Source organism: Vidua chalybeata, chromosome 18 (genome assembly GCF_026979565.1).
Source record: "Vidua chalybeata isolate OUT-0048 chromosome 18, bVidCha1 merged haplotype, whole genome shotgun sequence".
Classification (NCBI taxonomy): domain Eukaryota; kingdom Metazoa; phylum Chordata; class Aves; order Passeriformes; family Viduidae; genus Vidua; species Vidua chalybeata.
This window is the reverse complement of record NC_071547.1, coordinates 8,321,030-8,339,239: the sequence shown is the minus strand read 5'-3', so window position 1 is coordinate 8,339,239 and position 18,210 is coordinate 8,321,030. Positions and strand designations below refer to the sequence as shown.

Genomic DNA, 18,210 nt, shown 5'->3' with positions numbered 1-18,210 from the left:
AAAAAAATAAACACTGGGGCCCGACAGGTCCCCTTCTCATGCAAACTGGCCATTTCCCTCCCCAGCTCCCATTCCATGCATAGATTACACATTGGAGACCCCCTTGGATTTGCACAGAGCTATGCAAGAGCAAAATGCCACAGAAAATAAAAGCAGAAGGGCTTCCTGGGCAGGCAGGGTGGGAAAAAGAAAAGCAGCTTCCTGAGCTCTCCATGCCCACCCACAGGCTGCTGCAGCCATTTTGTGTGCGCAAAGCCTGAAGGTGAAGCTGGGGAGGGGGCTGACTTTTCCCTGGGAGAAAGACTGCAGGGAAGGATTCAGCTTTTGTATCTGCTTGTGCATGTGAGGGATGGAAGACAGAGAGAACCCAAAAGAAATAGGAAATGAAGCATAGACTGTAAAAGCCTTTTCATTAGGATTAGATTGCATCCCTCTCCGACAGCCAGCCTGTTTTCTGCACTCACCTTCCTCTGCAAAAAGTCGTGATGAAGCAGAAATAGTGCCAGGGAGAAGCACAGGTTCAAAAGGCCAGAGCAGGAAGGTCCTTTGCTAAGGAAATACCCCTCCCCAGCCCTCTTTTATAGAAGTATCCATTTCACCATGACCACTAATAATCAAAGGGCTATTTCCTGGCCTTCCCAGATGCAAAGCACTGTTCTCATCTCCATTATTGCACACCCTTCCCCTCCCACCTCACACTCACTTCCCTACCCGTGCTCCCCCATGGCTGAACCCAGCACTAGGGCACGACTCGAGTTTTTCAGGCTCCACAGTGAAGGAAGACGCTCGTTTCCTATTCGCGTTTTCGGCCTCTCCCCACAAGACCAAACGGGCGAGCAGCACACCGGATCGCAGGGCAAAAACTCGTCGAGGGCATTTTTATCTGCGAGGGGCTGCCAGGGAGGCTGCTGACCTGCAAGAAACCCACCAGGAAGAAAAGGCAGGGACAGGGGACTCGGGGGTCACTTTTATTTATTTGGTGTTGGCCGGGTACAGCAGAGGGGCTGCCCCAGGCCCCGCGGCCGCGGGGAGCGCGGCCTGGGTCGGCGGCGGGCCCGGGGCAAGCGGTGCGCGGAGCCGCTCACCTTGTCCTGCCCCTGCGCGCACGCTCTCCGCCGCTGCGTGTTTAAACAAAGAAAGTTGCACAACCAAAGTCCGTCCGTCAGTGTCGTGTGTATCCCCTCCGCCCCGTTAAGGTGGCTCTCGGGTGCGGCGGGACGTCCCCGTCCCCGCGCGCTGTCACCGGCTCGTCCCCGGCTCTCGCCGCTCCCCGGCGCACTGACGCCCTTTCATTATTGCACTGCTCGCTGCGACCGTGACAGTAGTGCAACAGGGAAAGAGGGGCAGCCCGGCCGGTGGTCCCAGCGCTGGCACAGCAGCTGCGGCGGCTGCTGGGCTGGGGGCACAGAGGGAGAGCCCGGGTGGGGTGGGAAGATCCTGGCTTTGTCCCCGAGCTAGCCGCCTCCCATTGGAATGATGCTGAGGGGCAGCTCACGGGGAGGGGGGGAGTTAACCGAGGATAGCGGCAGCCGTACAACGGGAAGGCACTGGGCACGGCGCCGTAGTATGGCTTCGGACCCTGCTCCGTGCCCCGCAGCTCCGGGGAGACGCGCGGCAGCGGCCCCGCGGCAGCTCCGCCGCGCCCCGATCCGGCCCTCAGTCCCCTCCCACCACCCCTTTCCCTGGGCCCCTGAGGTCCCGAAAGGGACCGCGGGGACCACCTGAAATGGAAGGCAGGGCCACCCACTCGGCCATCCCGGCTGCTGTCAGCCCCCAGCTGATCCTCACAAAGCAGAGAGGAGATTTAACACCCCCATCCCTGCTTCGTTCCCACGTACCTCAGAGAGCAGCTCTCGGGAAGGGCCGGAGGCAGTGCCCGGCCCCGCTGCGCCGCCCGACCCTGGAATAGCCCCGGGTGCGGGGCACGGTCGCGGAGCCCGGCGGGCCGCACTCGTCGGGCAGAGGCATGAGCTTTGTTTCGCTGAGGTTATGGGGATTAGAGTCTCGGCCTCTTTGTGCTGTGCTCTGCTTTGCACCACACTGGTTTTTCGGCTGGGATCAGCTACAGAAACAGCAAGTATGGCTATGTATCTCCTCCCATCCTTTGGTGGGTGTTTACATTAGTATGTAATATAGACACCCTTCAAACGTCTCAGAACTCATACTATTTTAGAAAGGAACCATGATGGGTTTCTCTGGTTTCAATCACTGCTTGTGTTTTAAACATGAAGCCGTTTTGAATCCTGTGTGATAGATAGCATCAAAAATATGCCCATTACTCACAACCTGAGTCACCAGAATAGCACGATTATTTGTCACAAATAACATCTCTGTACAATTATTCGCCTATCTAGCAACACTCGGCATTTCACAACTTTTCCCTTAACTCGATGGGCATATGGGGTTATTTTTTCTGCTGTGGCTTTCTTCTCTCCATGAAGAATAACCCTCAAAAGAAAAGACCCTATAAGCAATATTGCACTACTACCCTGATCACAAAAGCAGAGGCAATATTGATAGGGTCTCATCCTTAAGGTTAGGAAGCTGGATAATGTGTCTTGCAGCAGGTGACTGGAGGGAGCTTCATTCCATGCCTGCAAATGGGGAAGGGGTAAAAAGTTAGAAAGCAGTCCACTGCCCTATGGATCACAGCACCATGTGCTCCTGGGAGAGTGAGGATGCAGGAATGGAGTAAATCTCTGACCCACAGAATCCGTGCATGGGCACTACCCCTTTCTCCCAGGACACATTTAACTCTGGTATGGATTTTATCCAGGTTTCTGTACCTCCATCCCCAGTTCTCACTTTCTTCTGTGTAAATTTCTCTCCTTTATTAATAGCCTCAGCCAATTAGCTGCCTAGCTGTCAGAGGCTGGGAAGTGCTATTATTTGATTAACTGATAGTTGTATTTTGAGCCTCTTAGTAACAGGCATCAAGCCCTCAGAGAACTTCCTTTCTAGGGCTGTCCTACTTGGAAAGCCCAGTGTTTTAAATATCCCTCCCTTCATTGGAAATCACGGGATTAAGTACACACCAAAAATTAGAAAGCAAAACAGGATCTCCAGGGCTGGCTCTCCAGCACTGACTTCACATTTATGCACACAGGTTAAACAGTGTTTGGAGACGCACGCGTGTTTTGCCCTAGCTTGTTTTGTTTGGCTTTTTCTTCTCTTCCCCCTCCCCAGCACCTTTTCTGTCCAAGGCTGGAAGGCACAATCTTCAGCTGGGGTTGGCTTAGTGTTGAACACACTAACAGCCACAGAAATTACTCCCAGGGAAGGGCTGAGACACCTCCAGCTCCAGGAATGCTTTGCCAACTAGACTCTTCCTCTGCACTCTGGCTCCCAATTAACCTGCCCCAGTGCATTTGTCACGTAGGAACACTTGAGAGCCCAGAGGAAGGGGAAGGAAATTTCATTCCCAGGCCATCCCAAACCAGGTCATGATTTTGACACATTAAGCTTCTCTTTCCTCAGTCTGCTTTCCAGTGGATTAAATTGAAGTGTAATGAAAGGACAATCCCCTAATTCATGGATTCCTGGCTAATTTATCCATGCCACATTGAGCTGGTCTTTGCCATTGGAGGTCCCTGGCTTTTGGCATGCTGGTGTGAGGCAGCCCTGCATCCTCTTTGATGCTGCCTCACTTGCCAAAGAAAAAGGAACTAGGCAAGCTCCATTCAGTGTTTGTTTTTTTCTAATGCTCAATAATCAAAATCTCCAATCTGTCCCAATCCCTCCTTTTCCCCATCCTTTGTGATGCTTGTGGAAGAAAACAGGGATCTTTTTTCCACATAATTTATTTATATTGAATATTTGCTCACACTAATTAAAAGGCCACATTCACAGAGATTGCTGAAAGCAGCTCAGAACTGAGTTTTATCAAACTTCTGTATTCTTGTTACCTTGGCAAAGCCTCAGGTTAAATCCTGCCATTGCTTCTCAACAATCCCTGCAACCTAGACATTCAGTTAGACTGAGAACATAAAAAAAGATGCAACTAGGCTCAGCCTTACCTTTCCATCTATTCCCGTCCAGTTTATTTTGTTTATTGTTTATCATGTCTTTTCCACTCTTCAGCCTCGATGTTATCTCAAACAAGACTTAGGACATAATACACACAATTTAACTTCTCCAGTGGCCCAAGAGACAAACCTACCAGCAAGCTTACAGTGGAAACACACAATCTGCATATGAAGTGATGTTGCTGATGCATGGATAGTGCAGGGGAAAGCACGATTTGACAACTTTCTCACAACTTAAATAGTTCAGTAGTTGCAGAACCTACAACTGGCAGGGGAGGGTAAGGGATGTAATTAGAAATGTCAGCCACAAGTTCCAAGCAAAGGCAATTAAGTTACTTTATGTTTCTGGACCTGTGCTGAGAGCCTAGATGCGTCTCAAAAATGTCCTTATCTCTAAGTGGTGTATTGGCACAGGCCTCCCTACACATTGCCTTTTTTTTTTTTTTTTTTTTAACAGAACAGGAAAAATAAAGACTGAATCAGCCTTCAATAGTATTCCAATAGTATTCCACCTAGTTTGCAAATGATACACAAAGCCTGGGTTGCACTATGTCCTATAGCAGGGAGACTCTCTGGAATGTATATGGGGGTTATTTTAAAATAAACGTTTAAACACGAGATTATGAAATGCATGCTATTTATACACTGCGAGGCTCAGCATCTCTAGATATGTTTAGAAACCTCTCTTGCCTTTAATCACAGTTATAGAAACTAAATGGAAATGTCACCCAGACTAGTATGGAAATAACACTTTATGTGTTGCTCAATAATGGAAGCTCTTTTTTTGGCAGTGTGTGTGGGGGAGTCTTACTGTAGTGGAGCCTTTGCTATGTGTTTAAGTCCCCTTTTTCTGATGTTAGGAGCCAAATAGACTGAAGTGTCCTTACGATGAAGCGTTGGGATAAATAAAGTAGTGAGCTGAGTCTCTGGAGCTGAGGCCTCTGCTCTTCATGAGATCAGAGCTTGCCTTCTCTGGTTTAGCTTAGGGAGGCAATTCTCCTTCCCTTTGTTGCTGTTTTGTTTGTTTATTTTTCTTGTGGTTAAAGATGCCACTGGGGCAAGCAGTTTTTTTAAATTTTCATCTCAGTTACAATCTCACAAAACATAGAAGGGCACAGTCCAGCCTTGTTTCCCTGGCCACAGCCAGTTCTCTAGCCTGAGGAAAGGAGACCATTTAAAAGACATCTTGCAATTAAATACATTATATAGTTTACAATATATTTTCTGCAGCGGAATTGACACTATCACCAAAGGTCAAAGCAAACACTTTAAACAGCTGTAGGCTGAAGTTGATTTAGAGTTTTCCATCCTATTTAATAATTTTATCATTGTTTTAAAACTGAGAAGTGTTGCCTTTTTAATTCTTTTTTTTTTTTTTTTTTTTTTTTTTTTAAGAGAGAGAAAATTCTTAGCATTCCAGTCCTGGCTCCTTAAGTCTATCTAGCAAGTTTGTACAAATCTGTCCAGAAAAAAAGGGGATTCTTGCTTCCATGCAAGAGTCAACTTGCCCAGGTGTGAGACTCCAGAGAGTAAGGGTTGATAATCCTCTCTGAAAACATCACCTTCCCAAGTGTGTTTCACCCACCAAGTTCAGGGATTCTGTCACCCACAGCCACTTACCAATACGTTCCCCTTCTCCTGAAATCAGGAGGGATTACACTCCAGAATGTCCTGCCATTTGATTCTTGTTCATAATATTTAGTTTGTGGGTTTCAATAACCCTTTTCTCAGCAGCAATATTTCCTCGGCTGGCAGAACCCAGATCTGCGTCAGTGAGCTCCATTAAAAGGAATGACAGAGCTCCTTAAACAGCCCAGACTTTGTAACCCCACAATACGGCTTTTCTGCATGGTGTTTACCAGCGCTCTGCTGTCTGACGGAAAAAAAAAAAAAAAAAAAAAAAAAAAGAGACTACTTATGGTACTAAATGCAGGAGGAAAATAGGGCTAAATATTATCACCCTGGAAGTGCCGATCCCACTGTTGGCCCTGCCTGTACAGGGCAAGTGAAAGGCCTTGTAGTTGCCTTGGCTGGGGAAGAGAACATGTGAGGCTGATCCTGAGCTCCCCCAAATAACTCTTTCCCCCACGGCAAGGGCCAGACTCCCCTCATCACAGCCAGCTGCCCCCAACCCGCCCGGGCCCGCAGGGGCAGGGGTGCGGTCTCTGCACGGGGCCCCGAGCCCGAGCCGGCACAGCCGAGGCCAGTGGCACGGCACGAGGGGAAGCGGCACCTCCTGCCCCCGCCCGGCCGCCTCCCTTCCCCAAACCACCCAAGAGCGGCCAGAGCAGGAGCGACCTTAACACAGATCTAGCACTCAATGCAATGACTCAAAAAGTCCCCCTGAAAAAAAAAAAAAAAAAAAAAAATCCCTCTGAAAACTTAAACCATCTGATTCCACTTTCCGCTCCAATTGGTTGTGTAGCCAGGGCGCAGGTCTGGCCTCCTCCACCACACTAATACCCTATGTGTGCTGCCTCCACAGAGGAGGGGTTCTTTTAACAAGTTTATGCAACAACAGGATGGAGGCTCTGCCGGAGCCCTTCCCCCCGCAGCCCGACCTGATTCCCCGCATTCCTCCCGCGCCCTCCCCCTCCGACCCAACTGGAGACAAACTCTGGCATCTCCACACACATGCAAATGGTTTCCCTTGCACAAATACAGACTCCTGAAGGGGCCTTTGCTTCCGAATCCCCCCTCTTTTTTTTTTTTTTTTTCTTTCCTCCAGTGCTTTTTTTTTTTTTTTTTCGCTGTTACATTCCTCAGCCAGACAGGGTTAAAAAAAAAAAAAGTGGGGAAGGGAGGGTTTGGAATGTGTAACCTCCATCCCAGGCCCAAATCTGCAGGGAACCCCGTCCTCTCCCCTCACACCCCTGGGGCTGCCTTCCACAGAGCTGGCGCTCAGCAAAGGGCGTTAGTGGGCTCCATTGCCCCAGCCAGAGCCAGGAGCCCTGAGAAGGTTGTCCCTCTCCCTTTCCAAAGGGGATATGGTCCTTGTCATCACACAGGCCTTTCCCTGTATCACACGCCTCAAATTCCCCCCACGCCCAGGGGAGGTTTTGAAGCGTAGTGACCATATTATTTTTAAAGACATAACTTCATATAGGAAAATAACTATGCATCTATTTCCCCTGTGATTTCTCCACCTCCAAACAAGGCAGGCTCACATGTCTGAGAGGCCATCTTACAGCCCAGCATCAGCCCCACCAAGGCTTTCACTAGCACTTATTTCTATTCGCTGATGGGCTCACATGAGCACACACACACACACAGAGAACAAAGCGTTGCCCTGCTCCAGGGTGGCTTCAAGCTCCTCACTGGTCCACCCTCCTTCCCATTCTTCCTGGCCAGGGACAGCAAAGGGCCCTCCATGCTCCCACTCTGGTCACTCTTACAGTCCTATGGATGGCAAGGGGGGAAGACATCCCCTAGCAAATCCCTCAGAGATTTCACTCTTTCCTACCTCTTCATTAATCAAGAATTAGAAGGAAGAAGACAGGAAAGTGCCAAAGCTAAATAGGCCTCCCCGTTCCTTAACACACATAAAAATGGCAACCGTGCTACAATGCAGAGATGGATGAAAAGAAAAGCTCTAGAGAAAAGGAGCCATGGCGGCTCGAGTTTCCTCCACTGAGGCCTGGGAATGCACCGCATGGGCCACCAGCACCATGCCTCCGGTTCAGGCATGGAGGCTCATCCTTCTCCTCTGGGCGCGAACAGGACACAGCCTTCAGCTCACCCCAGAAACAGAAGGGCTGAAAAGGTGTCTTTTGTCTGCTCCCTCGGTCATTGGAGAACTGGAGTGCGTTATTGAGGAGCCGGCTTCTCCTCAACTGTCTAAAATGGAACACGCTCCCCGCCTTAGGACGTGGTCCTCCATTTTCTGCCTCCCCATGGCTCGCTCACCAGCACATCCTGGCCTGGCTTGGGATGTGCTGTGCAATCTGAAAGCACTCGTTTACCTAGATTTGATTTCCAATATGACGGCTCTCCCCACCCCCACCCTTTGCTCCCAAGGTAACAGCTCAAGGCTTCAGGAAAAAAAAGAGAGAGAGAGGAAGGTCCCATCCCCCAGCCCTCCAAACCCCTTTCTTAGCAGCTGCAAGCGAAAATACCACATCTGCCTCCAACTACACCGCGAGTGACAGTCACCAACATATTGTTATTTAAAGATCAATTCTGAATGCAGTGTTCCTGTTCCTAGGCCTACATCATCCTCGCATCTCTCAGCCTCGCTCCATGTTGCTGTTGGGAAGTGCAGGGACAGATTGTCTTTCAAATCCTATTGATTATTATTTAGGTATCTTGTACTATTTTTTTTTTTAATGAAAATGAAGGTATCAATATTCCTTTAATCTTAACAGTAATTTCTCTAAAAGTGAAATATGATGGAACTTGAAAAATACATCAATAGGAAGCAAAAATTAAATTGTCTGTAAATACATGGGTATATATTAAAGTCACTGAATTCTATACACAACAGTAACAGCCTTAGGTTCATAAATCCCTAATTTTTAGAGCAGAGGAAGAAAATATTCAAAGCTGGTAAGGATATTTTTAATAGTGGTGATTGCTCTGAAGGAGGACAAGAGGGCTTTAAAATGTGAATAGGCCAGCTTTTTATTTTACAACTTGGACACACAAACCCAAGCTAGTGGCAGAAAGGGCAATCCATTTTGTACACTGAAGCAGTCAAAACGGGGAACAAAACCCAAGGAATTTCCATACAGAGCTCTCAACCCAAACACAAAATAAACAAACAAACACAAGGGTAGGGATTTTTAAAATTAATTTCTACATGATCTTGACATTTTAATGCTCGTTTAAGCCTTTGTGGTGGAGGGAAGAAATCAGAGTAGGGGGCTGGTTCCCTACTAAAATGCATTAAATAACTACAGAATGCCATAATGTCAGGGGCTGGGTGTGCAACAGTAACTGATCATAAAGGATGTATTAGGACTGGAACCAAATGCTTTGACAATATTATTGCACTGCTTTATTTGTGCAGACAGTAGTGCAACATTGTCAGAGCCAGCGATACCAGCAGCCACTGTCACGTTCTGCACAGCTGTCCCTGCATCCTTTTGTAAGGGACTGTTACATTACAGTGTTAACCACAATAACGTTTTTATGTTTAGCCCCAATAAAACTCTGCATGACAAAGTTTATTTGCAATAGTAATTAGACAAGGTAAAAAAAAAAAAAAAGAAAACAACAAAAAGTTAGTTTCAAAAATGACAGAAAGAGAGGAAAAAAAGGGATAGGGATAGAAAAAGACCACTGTTACTATGGCTTGTTAAACAAACCATTCAAGTCTTCTGCTACATGCCCAGTATATCTAGGCACGGTACGTTATAAAGGTTTTATACAATAAAATGTTTTTCTACTGTAATGGAGAATAAAATAAGAAGGGACATAATTCAGTATCCCCAAATGTATGTGCTTCCATAAAACCCAGATTGGTCAGTCAATGAATCTGAACTAGACAATTTAAATAAATCACAGAAAGTGCCAACCTTTTCCTGTGCCTTCAGAAGTTTTCTTAATTGTGCTGTGATTTTATCATGGTTGACCAATACTGATGAAAAAGCCTGGGGGTGTGGTGTATATATAGAATGGTATAAATACACAGTGCTTTGACTTGCCATGGAAAATGTTACAGAAAAGATGAGACTTGGGTACAAAAATATCTAGTGCCTGTGCTTCAATCTCACACATATCTGTGTGTGTGACCACTCTAAAATTACAGCATACACACCAGAGATTCCTAGAAACATACAACAGCATTAAATCCCTGTCGAGATTGATAGGGACCACCTTAAACATGTAGGAGAAAGTTTCTCTAAGGGGAAAAACTATAAGGAAATCATTAAAATTTTCAGTGTAGATATTATATGGAAGAGTGTGGAAATTAGTAACTAATTACTCACAAGCTATTGGTAAACAAAGCAAGTAATGGGATGCCTTGAAAGCTCTCAGAAATGTTTGGAGCTTATGTCTGAAATAGGATGTTTAAATTATTCCAGCCCATTTCTATAGACAGACACATAAAAATGTATAACCCAGAATCTCTCTCCTTATTTAAAACCACTCCCACATGTATAAAACCTTATTTCACACACGTGCATAAATACACTGGAGGAGGCATCTATTTTAGGGTTGTTTGCCCACTCTGAAGAGGGTGGGCTGCTAAAGGGGGTCATGTTTCTGCCAGCCAATGCCCTTTTAATATTGCACTGCTCATCATAATTGCCAGTAGTACAACAGAAAAAGGGCTCTGGACAACAGCATACTTCAGAGACTTTCCAAAATAAATGAAAAATCAGTTAGAAACTTCTCCAAGTGATGGCTTCTGTGCATGTTTTAGTCTAAAACAGATTTGTTACATTCAAAAAAAGGAGTTTCTTCAACGACCACATTGAATCAATATCATTCTTTAAAATTAGATTTTAATATTTCACAACTGCTTCTTCAATTAACTTCAGCAAGAATTTAGGTAAGCTTGCTTTAGGAACTTTTTTTTTTCCCTTATCAATAGTAAATGTACTGCATTAGAGCATGTGAAAGCAAATACCAGAACTGGGATTGTCCTGGTTTCATTTTAGCACCTCAGTATTTTACAAAAGTAGGTATAATGAACTAAAATACACAATGGAGGATAAATTAATATCCTTTCTCTTGCTTTCATCTGAATCAGCTGTTAAAATAATTGCTACTTATTGCATACATGCTTCTAGTACCTAAAATTATTCACTTCTACTTGCTAAGGAAGTCTTGCTATTTTAGAGGCATCTAAACAAGCTTTCAAAACAACTGCCATCCAGCAGTGAGAAACCTTTAAAAATCACCTACTTGCATCATGAAAACATTATTATTGTAATTTTTCCTTTTTCAGAAAGAATATATGGGTAGTAAGGAGAAAACATCAGTTAATCATTACAAATCAGACATTCCAAATAATTTTAGCAATAAGTAACATTTAAAAGTCAACTTAGTCTTTAGGCTCAAACTGTTTACCCTTTGTTTCTCTAGACAATTTCAAACTCAAAGCTGGAAAATGTAACTATTTGTTAAATAAGAATCACTTGAGAAATTATAAAATTATTTTATTTCAAACAATGCAAAGAAATTCTATGTAAAGAAATTCAAACTTGAAAACAACTTTCCATGAACTCTATAGATAAGTAAGAATCATACCAGATGCTAAAATAAATTAAACTAATTTGGTTCTGGGAGAGTTTGGGCTGAGTGAGAAAATTCACTACATGAATTCTAGTTGTCACTCTATCATAGTAGTATTAACACAAAGCCAATTGATTTGGAAACATCCCAACCCAATTAGAATCTTAAATTGTATCATTCCTGTTTTCTCCCTTTATTTTAATTTTTCCTCCTTTTTTTTTTTTTTAACAATAATTTACTCCTAATCCAGAAACCTAGACTGGTTTGGAGATGTTTTTTAAAAAAAAGAAAAAAGAAAGAGAAGGAAAGAAAAAGAAAAGAAAAAAAAAACCTAAAAGAATTTGCGTTAAACCTTAGGAAGTTTTTTTTAATTCCAGAGCCCCAAGTCTGTGTTTGAGGGTACAAGCTTTCCTTACACAACTCAAGGACCACACACTGGAGGGAAACGGAGTGGAATTGGGGCAAAGTGCAAGAATGCCAAAGAAACACTTTGGGTTGCGCACCCTGGTTTATTGCAAAAACTCTGGACTATTTAAGCAAAGCATTACTTTTACGAGATTTAAATATTAAGCCAATATAAATACTGGCTGGAGATAGCATGTGACTTATTGCCTCGCTCTTTGGGGGTTTTAGCAAAAAAAAACCCAAAAAACAAAACAAAACAACAAAAAGAGGGAGCTTCTAAAACAGGATCTTTTAACAAAACAATTCTACGTGGTATCTAGACAGATAGGAGCTTTGCTAGGTTTAAAAACGTGAATAGTATTTTGCAGGAGGAGCGCTGTGGCACAATGAGAGCGGGCAGCGGCCGCGAACCCTCCCGTGGAACAGCCCTCGCGCGAGCTGGGGGTGGGGAGGGAGCGCTCGGCTCCGGCGACAGGAATTTCATTCGTGGGATCCCACTCAGTTTCTCAGGAGTGTTTGCATAGGTGAAATGTTTGAGAGGAGGAAAAGGGGGGAAAAAAAGCTCGCTACTATCTAGAGATTCCAGCCCAGCCCGCCGGCACTCGTGTCTCTCCCGGCGCTGCTCGGCGCACGGGCGATGCGCTCCGTGCCGTCTCCGCTCCCGCTCCGCTCCCGGCGGGCACGGGCACCCATTCCCCACTCCTGCCGCTCCCAAGTTTTATCCCCAGCCCCGCTGCCGCCCTCAGCGGCTCCGGCCGCCCGCTGTTTTCAACGCCTCGTATCGATCGCACGCCAGAACGCAAACCGACCAGCCAAACTTCACTCGGGGAATCGCCACATTTACAGTGCGGGAGGAAAGGGCTCCCGCACTGCCCGCTCCGCGGGGAAACCTCTCCGGGAAGCGCACGGCCCCGCCGGGGAGCTTCCGCACGGGAGGTGGGCGAGGGGCGCCGCCGTCAAGCGGCTCCCCCTCCCCCGCCCGGCCCCGCGCTCCCCGCCGGGTCCCCCCGCCCCGCGCCCTCGCTGCCCCGGGCGGGGGGCGCCGCTCGGGCCCCGTCCCGCCGCCGCTCGCCCCGCGGGCCATTGTCAGCGCCGCGCCCCCCGGCACCCAGCGCCCCCCCGGGCCCGCGCTCCCGCCATTTCCGCCCGGGCGGGCGGATGCGGCCGCGGGCGGCGGCAGGGCCGGCGGGCCCCGGGCCCCCGCGGTACCTGGCGGCGGGAGGGACGACGGACGGGTCCCCGCGCCGCGGGGGGGAAAGTTGCCAAAAGAGGCGCAAAAGAGGCGGCGGGAGCGGCGCGGCTCCGCAGCCCCCCGCACGCCTCCCGCCGCCGCCGCCCCGGGCGCGCCTCGGCGCGGCTCCCTGATCGATCCGAACGTGGGCAAATCCTCCGGTACCAACCTCATGGCCTCCCCGCTCCAGCCTCCATCTTTGACTAGTTGACATTCAGCTCCTGCCTGACCAACTCCTCATTAGCATACCTCCCCCCCCATTGGCCCGGCCCTGCGCTAGTCTTTGCCACCGCCTCCGCCATTGGCTCCCGGGGAGGATGTTTAAAAATATTACCCCGCCGCCCATTGGCGCCCCTGTGGCCACGTCACGGATCGCTCTTTATTTTAACAATGAATGCACAAACACATTCTTCCATTCACAAATTTTTTTTTTTTTTTCAGTAGTTTGCCCGCCTTTTCTCCAACTACATTTTCATTGATTTTTTGTTTCAACTGTGGGGGTCCCGGTTGTAAACAGATAAATCAAAGGTGAACAGAGGGGGGACCTGAGCAAATATTATTTTCTCTCTCTTTTCTCTTTTGTTCGGCAGTGCTGGTGTTGGGGGAACAAAACTGATCCCCAGCCGTCCCGGATCGGAGAGGTGTGGTCGGGGGGGGGGGGGGGGGGTGGGGTGGGGGTAGGGGCTGCTCTGCCCAAGAGGTTGCAACTATTTTGTGTCTATTTCGGTTTCAAAGCTGGACCTCTTTCCCGCAATTAGAAAAGCAACCTCTGCCCGGGCAAAAGAAACCGCTAAATTAGTCAAATTTAGAATAGTAATTGTTGCTGTGGGTGGGGAGCGTTCGCGGGGGGGGCTCGGTGGGTGCGTGCCCACGGAGAGGCTGCTCCGCTCCCTCCCGGAGCGGCGGCAGCGCCCTGGCCGCGCTCCCCTCCCGCTCCTCCCGCAGCCGCGGGCTGAGCCAAGCAGGGGATTTAATTGTGACCGACTGAAACACACCAGGTCACTTCAGTGCACTTTCATGACAAGAGCTTTTCCTTTTGTACGCGCGGTTGAGCTGAAATCAGGAGATATCAAAGTTTAAGGGCTAGGGAGGGAAGATCTCTAGCATTTCTCTTGCCCTGCAGATTGTGAAAAACAGGAATCGTTGAAACATTAATCAAAAAAGACTGAGAGAGTCATTGACTCTGAGAGTCCTTCTCACAGAGAAAGGTCTCGGTGAGTCTCTTTTTTGGAAAGGTTTCTGCCATATTGCTAACTAACAAACTCACAAATGTGCAGTTGCTTCCCCTTCCAAATACATAGTTCCTCAGTTCTTCAACAATTGATTTCAACAGATGTTTGCAAAGTGGAAATGTTTCCATACATCAGTGAGAACAATTTATCAGCAAACAGAGTGAGAAAGTACTAAACTTTCATACACTTTCGTGGGTATGAAGGCTTTTTCAAATTTCAACTGTATTTACTGACATTTTATTAAGCTGCCTGTCTTTAAAAACAAAAGAGTGTATTTTTTCTGAATGGTTGTATTATTTTAATTTAAAAATATCCTTTCCTTTCATTTGTTCTCTACCTTCATACCAAATCCAGCCCAAAAATATAACTTGTGTCCGTGTGAACTAAAATTTTACATTATACAAGAAGAAAGATATTAGCTATTTTTAAAAATAAACTAAACTTCCTTTGTATCTATTCTTGGGCTTGGGAGTTGGTTCTGATTTGGATATTTTCTCCATATATGTATGCATATATATGTGTAGCCCCCCACACACAAACATTGAACCCAAGTTGTAAATGCTGGATCTGGGTACTAATGGGTGGGGACTTGGAGCAGTGGATCTCTGGCAGTGTTTTTGGAGATGGGAGAGAAGGGCAGTGGGCTGTGAAATCACACATTCCTGTCCAATGGAGCTGAAATAATGGTATTGTTCTCTGGAAAAGAGGTTGCTTTTCTCTTCTCCATTCTTCCCCTGATCTGCAGGGACCTGATTGTGCAGTTAATCAGCAAAAAAGCGTTTGATGTAAGGCAGGGCGTGAATTCAAAAGGGCCAGGGGGGATTCAAGAGGGATTCTTCTGTCTGTTAGAAAATGTTTTTCTGATTTCAAAATGGTAGGCATTTGAAAAGCTGCACTGGTCTCTCTTCAGAGATCCGAGTTTGTAGTAGGTACCAGCACTAATTATATCGCTTCCTTTGTGGGTTTGACACTTTACTGCTTGGGAAAAAAAAAAAAAAAAAAAAAAAAAGAGAGAGAGAAAAAAAAAAGTAGATATCTTACAGCAAAAAGAAAGATGTCCTTCCTGGAGCAAAGGTGAGCCTCTATATCCCTGCAGTTAATTCCTTCAGCTCGCTATCAGTCGCCAGAGAGTCTCCTTATGCCTTGCCACACGTTTAGCATTGCACGATTCAGAGTAAAATAAAGCCCGTGGGGAGCAGGTAAGAACTAAGTTGGTTTTGTAGCTCTTTTTGGTGACCTGTGTCCTGAGCATGGCATCCACCTCCCCGAATCTTTAAACACTGAGCCTTTCCTGTCCCACACACTTCTCTGTAAATCTTTCCTTGCCAGACCTGTCTTGAATGCCAAGAATATTTGAAGCCTGTTTCTTATTTCAGTGTGGTCATTTCCCAAACTTTAACAAAATGCATTCTGCGGATTTCTGGTGCTATCTTTCATATGCACAGCGTCTATACATATGTAAATATGTAAATTCATTGCTATCCCTTTACTTAATATATTATTATAGCTACACAGGAAATGACACATCCTAGAGAAAGGCAACTGCCTTGGATGTTTACGTGAAAAATGTGTAACTTTACAGCAAACTCCAAACGGATTTGTCAGTTTAACTTTGAACAAACTGCAAAAAAATTAATGAAAGGTCCCCATCGCCCACCCAGCCCCAGATCTGTCTCTGTACACCGCAGCCCCTTCCACGGGTTTCTTCCTGCTCTGTGAAAGGAGGATTGCTCTGTTGTAATGCTGGATTAATTGATTTAATTTTTGTGTTTCAGGGCTGGGGGACACTGGGGAATTCTTTGGATTTTATTTTGGTGGTGTTTTGCTGCAAATGTGCAGTTGTGCTCTCCCCTCCCTTTGGAAAGGAAGGCTGAGGAAAGCCATTTGTTCTGCTGCTAGTTTGCTTTCAAGAAGGGCTCCTTGCAACTGTCCAATGCTGGAGAAGCATGGCGTTTTTATAATTTTTAAACATCAAGGAGGGGAGGGAGAAAAGATGATTTTTTTTTTCTCCAGATCTTGGGGTGTTTGTGCAGTGTAACTCAATCTGATGTCACTGGGGGTGGAGTCTCTGCTGCGTTTGCTTAAACTGGAGCTGCCTCAGTAAAAGGCCTTGTGGCTGAAAGTTCTTAAATCTGTGGCAGACAGGCATGACTATTCCTTAATGAGACCCCCGCTGCAATAACGCATTTTGTATTTTAATCAGCTTCTTAATGCTATTAATTACGATTTCTTTCATAACACTCTCCCCATCTGCAAGGTTAATGCAGTCCCACCCGAGCTGCACAGTAACACGCTCCACCGTTACCGTCTGTGTGAAAACACATGTATAAACTCATATAAACCCCTCTTAATTAGGTCTTGAACATGCATTTGCTTTGTGGGTGTGGGTGACAGGCAGAAACAAAGAGAAGAGAGGAGGACAAGGAAAATTTCACAGAAGTTTCCACAGATATTTACAGAAGTAGTTATAAATTAACTTTAAACTTCATCCTTGTGGAAGATTGCTACATATAGGAAGGATAGATTTGGGGTTTGTGTTTTGTCTTTTATTCCCAGTTCTCTAGCTGCAAACATTTGCTTCTGTGGATGAAACTATAAGGTTGGATTGAAAACTAATTGATAAAACTCCATGGGAGACAGGAACAAATAGATTCATAAAGTGTTCACAGGGCAGCATTGACTGTTCATGTTTAAACTTAAACAGATTGGACTTTTGGTTTGCTTCAAAAAATGAGTACCACTCTTTCAGAGGGGCTGGAAATCAAAGACCCTCTGAGATCAGTTAAAACAGTAATTCTCATTTAGCACAGCTACCTTGACTTTTCTGTTTTAACACACTAACATGAAAAATTAAGTGGTCCCCTTATTTAAACACTCATTTGAATGATCCTAAATCTTTCCCTGAAATATGGGAGATTTCACTATTCCCATATTTCTACCCAAGTAGTTTACAAAAAAAAAAAAAGTTTTTTCTTTGAATGGGCTTTCATTCAGACACATGAGAATAAAACAGTTTAAAGGTATTATATGTATGCATATCCCTCTCCAGATACATGTGTCTACATATCAGTGAAATTCAAATTGTTTCTATATTTTCCCGCAGATTCTTATAGTTTTTCAACAAATGCAACTTGTTAAAGGCTTTTTTAAGTGGAAAAAAAACCCCAATAAACAAAACCCAAACAAAAACAAAAGCACTATTCACAACAAAAAGGCATCCCCCAAAACATTTTAGTAATTTAAAAGCTGTCAGAAACGATTTCTAAAAGTTTAAAATGCACCTAAACTCAATCCCACCAACCACATCTTTATTTAGACCAAACAATCGTTTTAATGTGATAAAAATGCAATATTTTCTTCAGGATATTTTCCTATCTGCAGGATTGAAAGCAAGAAAGGCAGAGAAATCTCGTACCTTTTACTAAAAATAAATAATCTTAATAATTTCCTAGCTAGCAGATGGCCAAAAATACCTTACATGTTTCCATAAACATATCCAATCGATAGCTTCAAAAGTGATTGAATGTAACCGAAATGCAGCCAGCCCAAAGAGCTCAGCTCTCTCCTGATCAAACCTCTACAAAGCAGGCTCTTGTGCTCGACTTGACAGTGTCCGAGAGGGAGGGGAGCGGCAATGAGAAAACCAGTCACTAAATGCGAGTTATGAATGAGGGATTGGATGGGAGGGGAAAAGAAAAAAAAAAAAAAAAAAAGGGGGGGGGGACGCAGCTAATGCAAAAATCAGTTTAATTCCATCGGTTTTACATTGATGTGCTTTGGCCCCCGGATCCCACCGCGGCTGCGGACCCGCAGTTAAACCCATCTCTAGCCCAAACCCCGGCACACATCCCCGCTACAGGAAAGAGGGGCATTGTGCTCCTCGGCTCACATTTTCTTCTCCCCCCTCTTTACTCGTCCTCCATCTCTCCCCCCTCCCTCTTTTGTAAATCAGAATGAGGAGGTTTTATAGTGAGTCTAATTCTCACTCCCTCCATTTCCTTCCTTTCTGCATTTTTTATCCCCCTTCCACCCCGCCCCTCCTCTGCCTGCAGCCCTGGTATTGATTAACCACTTCGCTGCTACCCCTGGGCGCTGCCTCTCTCCGGCCGCTCGGAGCCGGGCCGGGCCGGGCCGG

The 18,210-nt window shown here is 45.9% G+C and overlaps 1 long non-coding RNA gene across 1 annotated transcript; it reads right to left on the bottom strand.

Moving 5' to 3' along the window:
* Window positions 1-960: 960 nt before the first annotated feature.
* Window positions 961-5,883, bottom strand: LOC128797216 (uncharacterized). Its single transcript, XR_008434052.1, has 3 exons — window positions 5,646-5,883; window positions 1,839-2,594; window positions 961-1,396 (listed from the first exon to the last, which is right to left on the bottom strand). It is a non-coding gene; the product is annotated as an uncharacterized LOC128797216 (long non-coding RNA).
* Window positions 5,884-18,210: the final 12,327 nt, after the last annotated feature.